At 41.7% G+C, this 13382-nt stretch overlaps 1 protein-coding gene across 1 annotated transcript in view; it reads right to left on the minus strand.

Moving 5' to 3' along the window:
* Positions 1 to 13382, minus strand: part of LOC136883334 (kinesin light chain) — a 191491-nt gene that overhangs the window by 20017 nt on the left and 158092 nt on the right. The gene's annotated exons all lie outside the window — the stretch shown is intronic.

The following is a 13382-nucleotide window of genomic DNA, read 5'->3' on the forward strand; positions in this document are numbered from 1 at the left end:
CGGACGGACGGACGGACGGATGGATGGATGGATGGATGGATGGATGGATGGATGGATGGATGGATGGATGGATGGATTTCAAATAAACATCCATTTTACGGTCATCTTCCTCCTCCTTCAAGAATAAAATCCAGGAAAATTTCTTGAGAGCACTGATAATATTGCTCAACAGAAATCTTCTCGATTATCTATGTGGCAGATGAGATCAGAACAGGGGTCGCAAGGTCAAAAGATGGTTTGAAGAAATAGGGTTACACCTCATCATCAGCCTTTTGTGACGGCGGAGTTCAACAATCTAATAACCACTTTGTCCTGCAAGATGTAACATTGATGATCTGATGCGAGCAAGCTTTGAAGCCGTAGTGATTGCTAAATATTGGTCTAAAGTTACAGTCGAACCTCGATATCTCGAGCCTACATTACTCGAATTTTCAGTATCTCGAAGTAAATTAAATTTTCCGGTCGTTTTTCCTATTCTTCACGTGTATTATTTCTCTATTACTCGAAATTCGGTTACACGAATTTCTCGATTTCTCGAAGCAAACACATTCTGAAACTCGAATTTTGTGCAACATTTACTATGAAATACGGCATTTGTGGTTTTTGAGGAAGAGTTAACAAGGATAGAAACGGTTGCAGTGGTGCTGGGAGCTATTATGACGTGAACCGTAAAACTTAAACTTCTTGTGCTCGGAAAATCGGAGAAGCCTCGCTATTTCTCGGGCGTGAATTAATTAACGGTCACGTACGAAAGCAACTCCCGAAGTGTAACAAGAGTTATAAGTAAAGTGATGCCGTAAAACGGAGTTTGTTTGTATATTTTTATATACTGTTGAAAATAGTAATTGTGCGACGTTAAACAAATAGCAAAAAATATATAGTAAAAAAACGGTATTCTCTATATCTTGAAATTTCGATAACTCGAAATAAAGTTTCGTTCCCGAGGTGATTCAAGATATCGATGTTCCACTGTATTTAGATTGCCATCTTTCTCTTTTATCTCCTCTGTCTTAATTGTATGTAAGTATTGTGTGTTATTATATGCTTATTATATGTACCACTGATATACACTTAGGGTTTCCGCCCATGTGGCAGATTCCCTATCAAATGTTTATATACTTTTCCTTAAATGATGGCGGAAAATTTGGAGATTTATCGAAAATCTGCCCTGGTAAGTTATTCCAATCACGAAAGTAGTATAATAAGCGGGTTCTGCGGCACCTCCGCCGCCGCACGCCTCCGCCCGCCTCCTCCTCCGCCGCCGCCACCCGCGGGAAATTTGAATTTTGGCGGGAAATTTGAATTTTGGCGGGAGATTTGAATTTGTAAACAAAGCCACGTGCTTTTTGACAGCTGTCATCGACAACAACGCATCGCTAACCTCACTGCTGCCATCTTGACGGGCCTAAACCTCACTAGTACCAACTTAACCTAACTAGCGTGAGGTAAACAAAGCCACGTGTTTTTTGACAGCCACGTGCTTTTTGACAGACAACAACGCATCGCTAACCTCAGTACTACCATCTTGACGGGCCTAAACCTCAGTAGTGCCAACTTAACCTCACTAGCGCGAGGTAAACAAAGCCACGTGTTTTTTGACAGCCACGTGCTTTTTGACAGATTTGTAAACAAAGCCACGTGCTTTTTGACAGCTCTCATCAACAACAACGCATCGCAAACCTCAGTACTACCATCTTGACGGGCCTAAACCTTAGTGGTACCAACTTAACCTAACTAGCATGAGGTAAACAAAGCCACGTGTTTTTTTGACAGCCACGTGCTTTTCGACAGATTTGTAAACAAAGCCACGTGCTTTTTGACAGCTGTCATCGACAACAACGCATCGCTAACCCCAGTACTGCCATCTTGACGGGCCTAAACCTCAGTAGTACCAACTTAACCTAACTAGCGCGAGATAAACAAAGCCACGTGCTTTTTGACAGCCACGTGCTTTTTTGACAGCTGTCATCCGCCATCTTTAAACTACAGAGCACCGTGCTGCCCTCTTTCGTCACCTGTCATCGGCAGTGCTGCCATCTTGACGGGCCTAAACCTTAGTGCTACCAACTTAACCTCACTAGCTCGAGATAAACAAATCCACGTGCTTTTTGACAGCTACGTGCTTTTTTGATAGCTGTCATCCGCCATCTTTAATCTATAGAGCACAGTGCTGCCCTCTTTAGCTACTTACCTTTGAAATGTGGTGGCGGATAATTTGAAAAATGCTTTTCGACAAGCAGCCATCTTTAATCCAGAGAGAACAGTGCTGCCCTCTATGTGGTGGCGGCAAATTGAAAAAATCCACGTGCTCTTGTTTGAAAACAAACTCACGTGCTTTTTTGACAGCTGTCATCTGCCATCTTTAACCTATAGAGCACAGTGCTGCCCTCTTTAGTTTGAAATGTGGTGGTGGTAAATTCCACGTGCTCTTGTTTGGAAACAAAGCCACGTGCAGCTGTCATCCGCCATCTTTAATCAACAGAGCACTGTGCTACTATCATGCGGGCAATTTCATCACCTGTCATCCGCCATCTTTAATCCACAGAACACCGTGCTGCCCTCTTTATGGCTACTACCTTAAGCACGTAGTAGCGGGCAATTTGAAAAGTTCTGTTAGCTATCATCCGCCATCTTTAATCAAGAGAGCACCGTGCTGCCATCTTTAGCTAGATACCTTTGAAATGTGGTGGCGGCAAATTGAAAAATTCTACGTGCTCTTGTTTGGAAACAAACTCACGTGCTTTTTTGTCAGCTACCATCCGCCATCTTTAATCAACAGAGCATAGTGCTGCCCTCTTTAGTTTGAAATGTGATGGCGGCAAATTCCACGTGCTCTTGTTTGGTAAACATAGCCATGTGCTTTTTTGACAGCTGTCATCCGCCATCTTTAATACAGAGAGCACCGTGCTGCCCTCTTTATCGTAGTAGATGTAAATTCGTCACCTGTCATCCGCGGTGCTGCCATCTTTAGCTAGATACCTTTGAAAAGTGGTGGCGGATAATTTAAAAAGAAAAATTCTACAGCAGCCCTCTCTCGACGCTAATTGCATAAGATGGTGGCTATACATGACTCCTTAAGGGTGCTTACGCAAGATGGCTGCTATACACAGGTTCTTATGAGACGCCCTTGGGATGCTTGCGCAAGATGGCAGTTATACATGGCTCCTTATGAGATACCCTAGGGATGCTTGCGCAAGATAGCGGCTGATCTTATGGGACGGCTTAAGGGTCCTTGGCTTGAGACGCCCTAAGGATGCTTGCGCAAGATGGCGGACACAAGATGGCAGCTATACACAACTCCTTATGAGACGCTTTAAGGGTACTTGCGCAAGATGGTTGCTACTCTTAGCTTAGAGGCTAACGTGTCGTGATAGTTCGATTCATTAAATTTAGGGCTTAAATGCAAAATGTTAAATATATCGAAAACGGTGCACCGTAGAGCAAAACGGACAAAATGTTTCTGCCTAATACCTAGGTTCGCAGTATGAGGAACAAGAAAATCATAGTCTAATGATGGGATCAACGGTTCGGTTCCTACTTAGGCCTTTTGGCATTTGCTCTGTTTTAGCTTGTATTGAAGCGAGTCTTCGTAACATGATCAGGTCTAGCTATGGTAGAGAGTATAACGTACCGTGCAGGTTCGATTCATTAAATTTGGAGGCTTAAATGCAAAATGTTAAATATCTCGAAAACGATGCATCGTAGAGCAAAACGGACAAAATTTTTCCGCCCAATACGTAGGTTCGTAGTATCAGGAACAAGAAAAAACATAGTCTAATGATGAGATCAACGGTTCGATTCCTACTTAAGCCCTTTGGCATTCGCAGCTATCTATTTCTACAAGATGGTGGCTGCTCTTATGAGAAACAAGATGCCTTGAGACGTCCTAGGGATGCTTACGCAAGATGGCAGACACAAAATGGTGACTATACATAGCTCCTTATGAGACGGCCTAGGGGTGCTCGCACAAGATGGCGGCTACTCTTATGAAGAAAGCTAGCTTAGAGGCTACTGCGCAAGATAACAGCTGCTGTTATGCATGTGGTGGAGGGCAATTTGAAATTCTATGTACTTAATCAACAGAGCACCCTGCTGCCCTCTTTAGCTGAAATGTGGTGGTGGATAATTTGAAAAATTATTTTGACAGCTATCATCTTTAAAAACAATGGCGACTATACATAGGCTGTTAAGGTCTTATCATTCTCCTCCTCCTCCTCCTCCTCCTCCTCCTCCTTCTCTACCTCCTCCTCCGCCTCTTATGTCAAGGCATAGCTTTATATCGAACAAGTTTAAACCTGCATCGCGAAGGCAAGCGTGTGCAGCGATAACATTATTGTGCATGTTTAGACTTTCGAAACATAAGAAGAGTAGAATCAAACGCTGTACTCGATACGACATGTGATCAGAACATTGATTGATGCGTTCAGAAAAACAAAATAAGTGATCAAGACTAGAATCGAACAATGTACTCAATACATCATGTGTTTAGAATATGTCAGGGATACGCTTGTTCTAAAAAGATCAGATTGAAACATAACAAGACTAGAATAGAACACTGTAATCGATGTTGTTAACTTCAACATGTGATCAGAACATTGATTGATGTGTTCAGAACACAAAATAAGTGATCATGACTAGAATCGAACACTGTACTCGATACAACATGTGATCAGAACATTGATCGATGTGTTCAGATCACGAAATAAGTGATCAAGACTAGAATCGAACACTGTACTCAATACAACATGTGTTTAGAACATGTTAGGGGGTACCCTTGTTCTAAGAAGATCAGAATGAAACATAACAAGACTAGAATCGAACACTGTAATCGATGTTGTTAACCTCAACATATGATCAGAACATTGTTTGATGTGTTCAGAGCAAAAGTACAATTTTGATGATTTGCTTAGTGTAAAATCAAAAACTATGGAAACACACTGTGCACATATCGCGTAGCTAACTCGCTCAGTAAGCAATATTGCAAAACTACAACTTCAATGATTTGCATAGTGTAAAAATCAAAAACACACTGTACCCATACTGCGCAGCTAACTCGCTCGGTAAACGATATAGCCAAAGTATAACTTCAAATTATTTACCTTCCATCATTCGTCTTGTGTGTAAAAATCAGTCGAACAAGTTATCGCATAAACATGGCTGAAAAAAAATCGTGATAGGTTATGGAACCCAGGGGTTACATCTTATCAGAAGGGCAAAAAGGATGAAAGGACTCTTCCTCCTCCTTACCGCACATTCCTTGAAGGGCTAATTGACTGAAGGGCTAATGGGCTAAAGGGCTAAAGGGCTAATGGGCTAAAGGGCTAATGGGCTAAAGGGCTAAAGGAGCAACAACCTCGTCGATCGCTATCAGCAAGAACGCTTGTACTTTGTTAAGTGTAGAAAATTAATCTTTATTTGTAAATGGTTTCATGTTTAGAACAAGGAATGGAAAATCCCCGAGGTGCGATGAGTTACGTTTTTCGAACTAGTGTTTGGAACACTGAACTTTTCAAGATGATAGCAGAGAGTTTAGCAATGTTCTGTTGTTGGATTTTAAATTCCGCGCTACAACATGCATAAGGTGGTAGCCTTGAGGTTTACCGCCGTAAAGATGGCAAGAGTGAGGTTAACAATGTTCTGTTGTTGGATTTTAAATTCCGCGCTACAACATGCATAAGGTGGCAGCCTTGAGGTTTACCGCCGTAAAGATGGCAAGAGTGAGGTTAACAATGTTCTGCTGTTGGATTTTAAATTCCGCGCTATAACATGCATAAGGTGGCAGCCTTGAGGTTTACCGCCGTAAAGATGGCAGCAGTGAGGTTAGCGACGCTCTATTGTCCTTCAAAGTGAGGTTAGGGTTCGTCAAGAAGACAGCTGTCAAAAAAGCACGTGGCTATGTTTACCAAACAAGAGCACGTGGTCGTGACGTCACGGTCACGTAATCAATCCTTAGCTCGACGTCGTTAAGAGCAGTATTAGGGTTAGCTATGCTTAAAAGTCTTGGGAACAGAGCAGCAGTATGAATTGCTATGTTTCAAAGCGTGTACACATGACCTATCGGTTTTACATGCATCGACCATCGAACTAAACTTCATCCGCTAGATCGTGCTGCTATCTTAGCATAACCTATACCCATAAAATTAAAGTACAATGAATAGTCATGTTTCAAAGCGTGTACACATCACCTATCGATTTTGCACACATCGACTCTCGTACTAAACTTCTTCCGCTAGATTGTGCTGCTATCTTAGCATAACCTATACGCGTGACCTTAAGGTACAAAGAATAGCCATGTTTCAAAGCGTGTACACATTACCTATCGACTTTGCATGCAACAAATATCGTACTAAACTTCTTCCGCTAGGTTGTGCTGCTATCTTAGCATAACTTATACACATGAACTTAAAGTACGAAGAATAGCCATGTTTCAAAGCGTGTACACATTACTTATTGATTTTGCATGCATCAAATATCGTACTAAATTTCTTCCGCTAGATTGTCCTGCTATCTTAGCATAACCTATACCCATGAACTTAAAGTACAATGAATAGTCATGTTTCAAAGCGTGTACACATCAACTATCGAATTTGCATGTATCGACTCTCATACTAAACTTCTGCAGGTAGATTGTGCTGCTATCTCAGCATAACTAAGACGCATGAACTTAAAGAACAAAGAATAGCTATGTCTCAAAACGTGTACACATTACCTATCGATTTTGCAAGCATCGACTCTCGTACTAAACTTCTTCCGCTAGATTGTGCTGCTATCTTAGCGTAACCTATACGCATGACCTTAAGGTACAAAGAATAGCTATGTTTCAAAGCGTGTACACATTACCTATCGACTTTGCATGCAACAAATATCGTACTAAACTTCTTCCGCTAAATTGTGCTGCTATCTTAGCATAACTTATACACATGAACTTAAAGTACGAAGAATAGCCATGTTTCAAAGCGTGTACACATTACTTATTGATTTTGCATTCATCGAATCTCGCACTAAATTTCTTCCGCTAGATTGTGCTGCTATCTTAGCATAACCTATACCCATGAACTTAAAGTACAATGAATAGTCATGTTTCAAAGCGTGTACGCATCAACTATCGATTTTGCATGTATCGACTCTCGTACAAAACTTCTTCAGGTAGATTGTGCTGCTATCTTAGCATAACTAAGACGCATGAACTTAAAGTACAAATAATAGCCTTGTTTCAAAGCGTGTACACATTACCTAAAGATTTTGCAAGCATCGACTCTCGTACTAAACTTCTTCCACTAGATTGTGCTAAAATCGTGTAAGCGTGCTGCTATCTTAGCATAACCTATCGATTTTACATGCATCGACTATCGCAAGCATAACTAAGACGCATGAACTTAAAGTACAAAGAATAGCCTTGTTTCAAAGCGTGTACACATTACCTATCGATAATGTATGTATCGAATATCGTACTAAACTTCTTCCGCTAGATTGTGCTGCTATCTTAGCATAACCTATACGCATGACTTTAAGGTACAAAGAATAGCTATGTTTCAAATCGTGTACACATTAACTATCGACTTTGCATGTATCGACTCTCGTACAAAACTTCTTCCGCTAGGTTGTGCTGCTATCTTAGCATAACTCATACACATGAACTTAAAGTACAAAGAATAGCTATGTTTCAAAGTGTGTACACATCACCTATCGATTTTGCATGCATCGAATCTCGTACTAAACTTCTTCCGCTAGATTGTGCTGGTATCTTAGCATAACTTATACCCATGAACTTAAAGTACAAAGAATAGCCATGCTTCAAAGCGTGTACACGTCACCTATCGATTTTACATGCATCAAATATCGTACTAAACTTCTTCCGCTAGATTGTGCTGCTATCTTAGCATAACCTGTACGCATGAACTTAAAGTACAAAGAATAGCCTTGTTTCAAAGCGTTTACACATTACCTAATGATTTTACACGAAACGACTATCATGCTAAACTTTTTCCACTAGATTGTGCTAAAATCATGTAAGTGTGCTGCTATCTTAGCATAATCTATCGATTTTACATGCATCGACTATCGTACTAGACTTCTTCCGCTAGAGCATGTAGCAATCGCTTTTGTGTATCCCTAACCCATGTGCACGAACTTAAAGCATAAAGATGAGCTATGTTCTAAAGCGTGTACACATCACCTATCGATAATGTATGTATCGAATATCATACTAAACTTCTCCTGCTAGAGCGTACGAGTATCGCTTGTGCGTGCACGAACTTAAAGCATAAAGAATAGCAATGTATAAAAATCTTGTAAACAAAGCAGCAGCATTACGTATAGTCAAGATTAAATGCATGCACACATCATGTATCCATGATGCACATAGTACTAAACTTATTCCATTAGAATGTACAAAGTTCGCATGTGTTTGTGCTGATATCTTAGCATAGCCTATGTGAATGAACTTAAAGCATAAAGAATAGTTATGTGTAAAAAATCTTGTGAACATAGCAGAGTGTTAACTACGTAGGTGTAGACATTGAACTTTACATGCTGAGGCAACATACTACGTGACCGTGACGTCACAGCCACGTGCTCTTGTTTGGTAAACATAGCCACGTGCTTTTTTGACAGCTGTCTTCTTGACGAACCCTAACCTCACTTTGAAGGACAATAGAGCGTCGCTAACCTCACTGCTGCCATCTTTACGGCGGTAAACCTCAAGGCTGCCACCTTATGCATGTTATAGCGCGGAATTTAAAATCCAACAGCAGAACATTGTTAACCTCACTCTTGCCATCTTTACGGCGGTAAACCTCAAGGCTGCCACCTTATGCATGTTGTAGCGCGGAATTTAAAATCCAACAACAGAACATTGTTAACCTCACTCTTGCCATCTTTACGGCGGTAAACCTCAAGGCTACCACCTTATGCATGTTGTAGCGCGGAATTTAAAATCCAACAACAGAACATTGCTAAACTCTCTGCTATCATCTTGAAAAGTTCAGTGTTCCAAACACTAGTTCGAAAAACGTAACTCATCGCACCTCGGGGATTTTCCATTCCTTGTTCTGAACATGAAACCATTTACAAATAAAGATTAATTTTCTACACTTAACAAAGTACAAGCGTTCTTGCTGATAGCGATCGACGAGGTTGTTGCTCCTTTAGCCCTTTAGCCCATTAGCCCTTTAGCCCATTAGCCCTTTAGCCCTTTAGCCCATTAGCCCTTCAGTCAATTAGCCCTTCAAGGAATGTGCGGTAAGGAGGAGGAAGAGTCCTTTCATCCTTTTTGCCCTTCTGATAAGATGTAACCCCTGGGTTCCATACCCTATCACGATTTTTTTTCAGCCATGTTTATGCGATAACTTGTTCGACTGATTTTTACACACAAGACGAATGATGGAAGGTAAATAATTTGAAGTTATACTTTGGCTATATCGTTTACCGAGCGAGTTAGCTGCGCAGTATGGGTACAGTGTGTTTTCGATTTTTACACTAAGCAAATCATTGAAGTTGTAGTTTTGCAATATTGCTTACTGAGCGAGTTAGCTACGCGATATGTGCACAGTGTGTTTCCATAGTTTTTGATTTTACACTAAGCAAATCATCAAAATTGTTCTTTTGCTCTGAACACATCAAACAATGTTCTGATCATATGTTGAGGTTAACAACATCGATTACAGTGTTCGATTCTAGTCTTGTTATGTTTCATTCTGATCTTCTTAGAACAAGGGTACCCCCTAACATGTTCTAAACACATGTTGTATTGAGTACAGTGTTCGATTCTAGTCTTGATCACTTATTTCGTGATCTGAACACATCGATCAATGTTCTGATCACATGTTGTATCGAGTACAGTGTTCGATTCTAGTCATGATCACTTATTTTGTGTTCTGAACACATCAATCAATGTTCTGATCACATGTTGAAGTTAACAACATCGATTACAGTGTTCTATTCTAGTCTTGTTATGTTTCAATCTGATCTTCTTAGAACAAGCGTATCCCCTGACATATTCTAAACACATGATGTATTGAGTACATTGTTCGATTCTAGTCTTGATCACTTATTTTGTTTTTCTGAACGCATCAATCAATGTTCTGATCACATGTCGTATCGAGTACAGCGTTTGATTCTACTCTTCTTATGTTTCGAAAGTCTAAACATGCACAATAATGTTATCGCTGCACACGCTTGCCTTCGCGATGCAGGTTTAAACTTGTTCGATATAAAGCTATGCCTTGACATAAGAGGCGGAGGAGGAGGTAGAGAAGGAGGAGGAGGAGGAGGAGAATGATAAGACCTTAACAGCCTATGTATAGTCGCCATTGTTTTTAAAGATGATAGCTGTCAAAAGAATTTTTCAAATTATCCACCACCACATTTCAGCTAAAGAGGGCAGCAGGGTGCTCTGTTGATTAAGCACATAGAATTTCAAATTGCCCTCCACCACATGCATAACAGCAGCTGTTATCTTGCGCAGTAGCCTCTAAGCTAGCTTTCTTCATAAGAGTAGCCGCCATCTTGTGCGAGCACCCCTAGGCCGTCTCATAAGGAGCTATGTATAGTCACCATTTTGTGTCTGCCATCTTGCGTAAGCATCCCTAGGACGTCTCAAGGCGTCTTGTTTCTCATAAGAGCAGCCACCATCTTGTAGAAATAGATAGCTGCGAATGCCAAAGGGCTTAAGTAGGAATCGAACCGTTGATCTCATCATTAGACTATGTTTTTTCTTGTTCCTGATACTACGAACCTACGTATTGGGCGGAAAAATTTTGTCCGTTTTGCTCTACGATGCATCGTTTTCGAGATATTTAACATTTTGCATTTAAGCCTCCAAATTTAATGAATCGAACCTGCACGGTACGTTATACTCTCTACCATAGCTAGACCTGATCATGTTACGAAGACTCGCTTCAATACAAGCTAAAACAGAGCAAATGCCAAAAGGCCTAAGTAGGAACCGAACCGTTGATCCCATCATTAGACTATGATTTTCTTGTTCCTCATACTGCGAACCTAGGTATTAGGCAGAAACATTTTGTCCGTTTTGCTCTACGGTGCACCGTTTTCGATATATTTAACATTTTGCATTTAAGCCCTAAATTTAATGAATCGAACTATCACGACACGTTAGCCTCTAAGCTAAGAGTAGCAACCATCTTGCGCAAGCACCCTTAAAGCGTCTCATAAGGAGTTGTGTATAGCTGCCATCTTGTGTCCGCCATCTTGCGCAAGCATCCTTAGGGCGTCTCAAGCCAAGGACCCTTAAGCCGTCCCATAAGATCAGCCGCTATCTTGCGCAAGCATCCCTAGGGTATCTCATAAGGAGCCATGTATAACTGCCATCTTGCGCAAGCATCCCAAGGGCGTCTCATAAGAACCTGTGTATAGCAGCCATCTTGCGTAAGCACTCTTAAGGAGTCATGTATAGCCACCATCTTATGCAATTAGCGTCGAGAGAGGGCTGCTGTAGAATTTTTCTTTTTAAATTATCCGCCACCACTTTTCAAAGGTATCTAGCTAAAGATGGCAGCACCGCGGATGACAGGTGACGAATTTACATCTACTACGATAAAGAGGGCAGCACGGTGCTCTCTGTATTAAAGATGGCGGATGACAGCTGTCAAAAAAGCACATGGCTATGTTTACCAAACAAGAGCACGTGGAATTTGCCGCCATCACATTTCAAACTAAAGAGGGCAGCACTATGCTCTGTTGATTAAAGATGGCGGATGGTAGCTGACAAAAAAGCACGTGAGTTTGTTTCCAAACAAGAGCACGTAGAATTTTTCAATTTGCCGCCACCACATTTCAAAGGTATCTAGCTAAAGATGGCAGCACGGTGCTCTCTTGATTAAAGATGGCGGATGATAGCTAACAGAACTTTTCAAATTGCCCGCTACTACGTGCTTAAGGTAGTAGCCATAAAGAGGGCAGCACGGTGTTCTGTGGATTAAAGATGGCGGATGACAGGTGATGAAATTGCCCGCATGATAGTAGCACAGTGCTCTGTTGATTAAAGATGGCGGATGACAGCTGCACGTGGCTTTGTTTCCAAACAAGAGCACGTGGAATTTACCACCACCACATTTCAAACTAAAGAGGGCAGCACTGTGCTCTATAGATTAAAGATGGCAGATGACAGCTGTCAAAAAAGCACGTGAGTTTGTTTTCAAACAAGAGCACGTGGAATTTTTCAATTTGCCGCCACCACATAGAGGGCAGCACTGTTCTCTCTGGATTAAAGATGGCTGCTTGTCGAAAAGCATTTTTCAAATTATCCGCCACCACATTTCAAAGGTAAGTAGCTAAAGAGGGCAGCACTGTGCTCTATAGATTAAAGATGGCGGATGACAGCTATCAAAAAAGCACGTAGCTGTCAAAAAGCACGTGGATTTGTTTATCTCGAGCTAGTGAGGTTAAGTTGGTAGCACTAAGGTTTAGGCCCGTCAAGATGGCAGCACTGCCGATGACAGGTGACGAAAGAGGGCAGCACGGTGCTCTGTAGTTTAAAGATGGCGGATGACAGCTGTCAAAAAAGCACGTGGCTGTCAAAAAGCACGTGGCTTTGTTTATCTCGCGCTAGTTAGGTTAAGTTGGTACTACTGAGGTTTAGGCCCGTCAAGATGGCAGTACTGGGGTTAGCGATGCGTTGTTGTCGATGACAGCTGTCAAAAAGCACGTGGCTTTGTTTACAAATCTGTCGAAAAGCACGTGGCTGTCAAAAAACACGTGGCTTTGTTTACCTCATGCTAGTTAGGTTAAGTTGGTACCACTAAGGTTTAGGCCCGTCAAGATGGTAGTACTGAGGTTTGCGATGCGTTGTTGTTGATGAGAGCTGTCAAAAAGCACGTGGCTTTGTTTACAAATCTGTCAAAAAGCACGTGGCTGTCAAAAAACACGTGGCTTTGTTTACCTCGCGCTAGTGAGGTTAAGTTGGCACTACTGAGGTTTAGGCCCGTCAAGATGGTAGTACTGAGGTTAGCGATGCGTTGTTGTCTGTCAAAAAGCACGTGGCTGTCAAAAAACACGTGGCTTTGTTTACCTCACGCTAGTTAGGTTAAGTTGGTACTAGTGAGGTTTAGGCCCGTCAAGATGGCAGCAGTGAGGTTAGCGATGCGTTGTTGTCGATGACAGCTGTCAAAAAGCACGTGGCTTTGTTTACAAATTCAAATCTCCCGCCAAAATTCAAATTTCCCGCCAAAATTCAAATTTCCCGCGGGTGGCGGCGGCGGAGGAGGAGGCGGGCGGAGGCGTGCGGCGGCGGAGGTGCCGCAGAACCCGCTTATTATACTACTCACGAATTCCTCATCCTACTATATCATGTTCTTTCGTAATTTTAAGAAACTCCATGTTAACTCGTCTACTAATGTCATTCCAGTCCATTTCTCCACTGA

Source organism: Anabrus simplex, chromosome 11 (assembly GCF_040414725.1).
Source record: "Anabrus simplex isolate iqAnaSimp1 chromosome 11, ASM4041472v1, whole genome shotgun sequence".
Classification (NCBI taxonomy): Eukaryota; Metazoa; Arthropoda; class Insecta; order Orthoptera; family Tettigoniidae; genus Anabrus; species Anabrus simplex.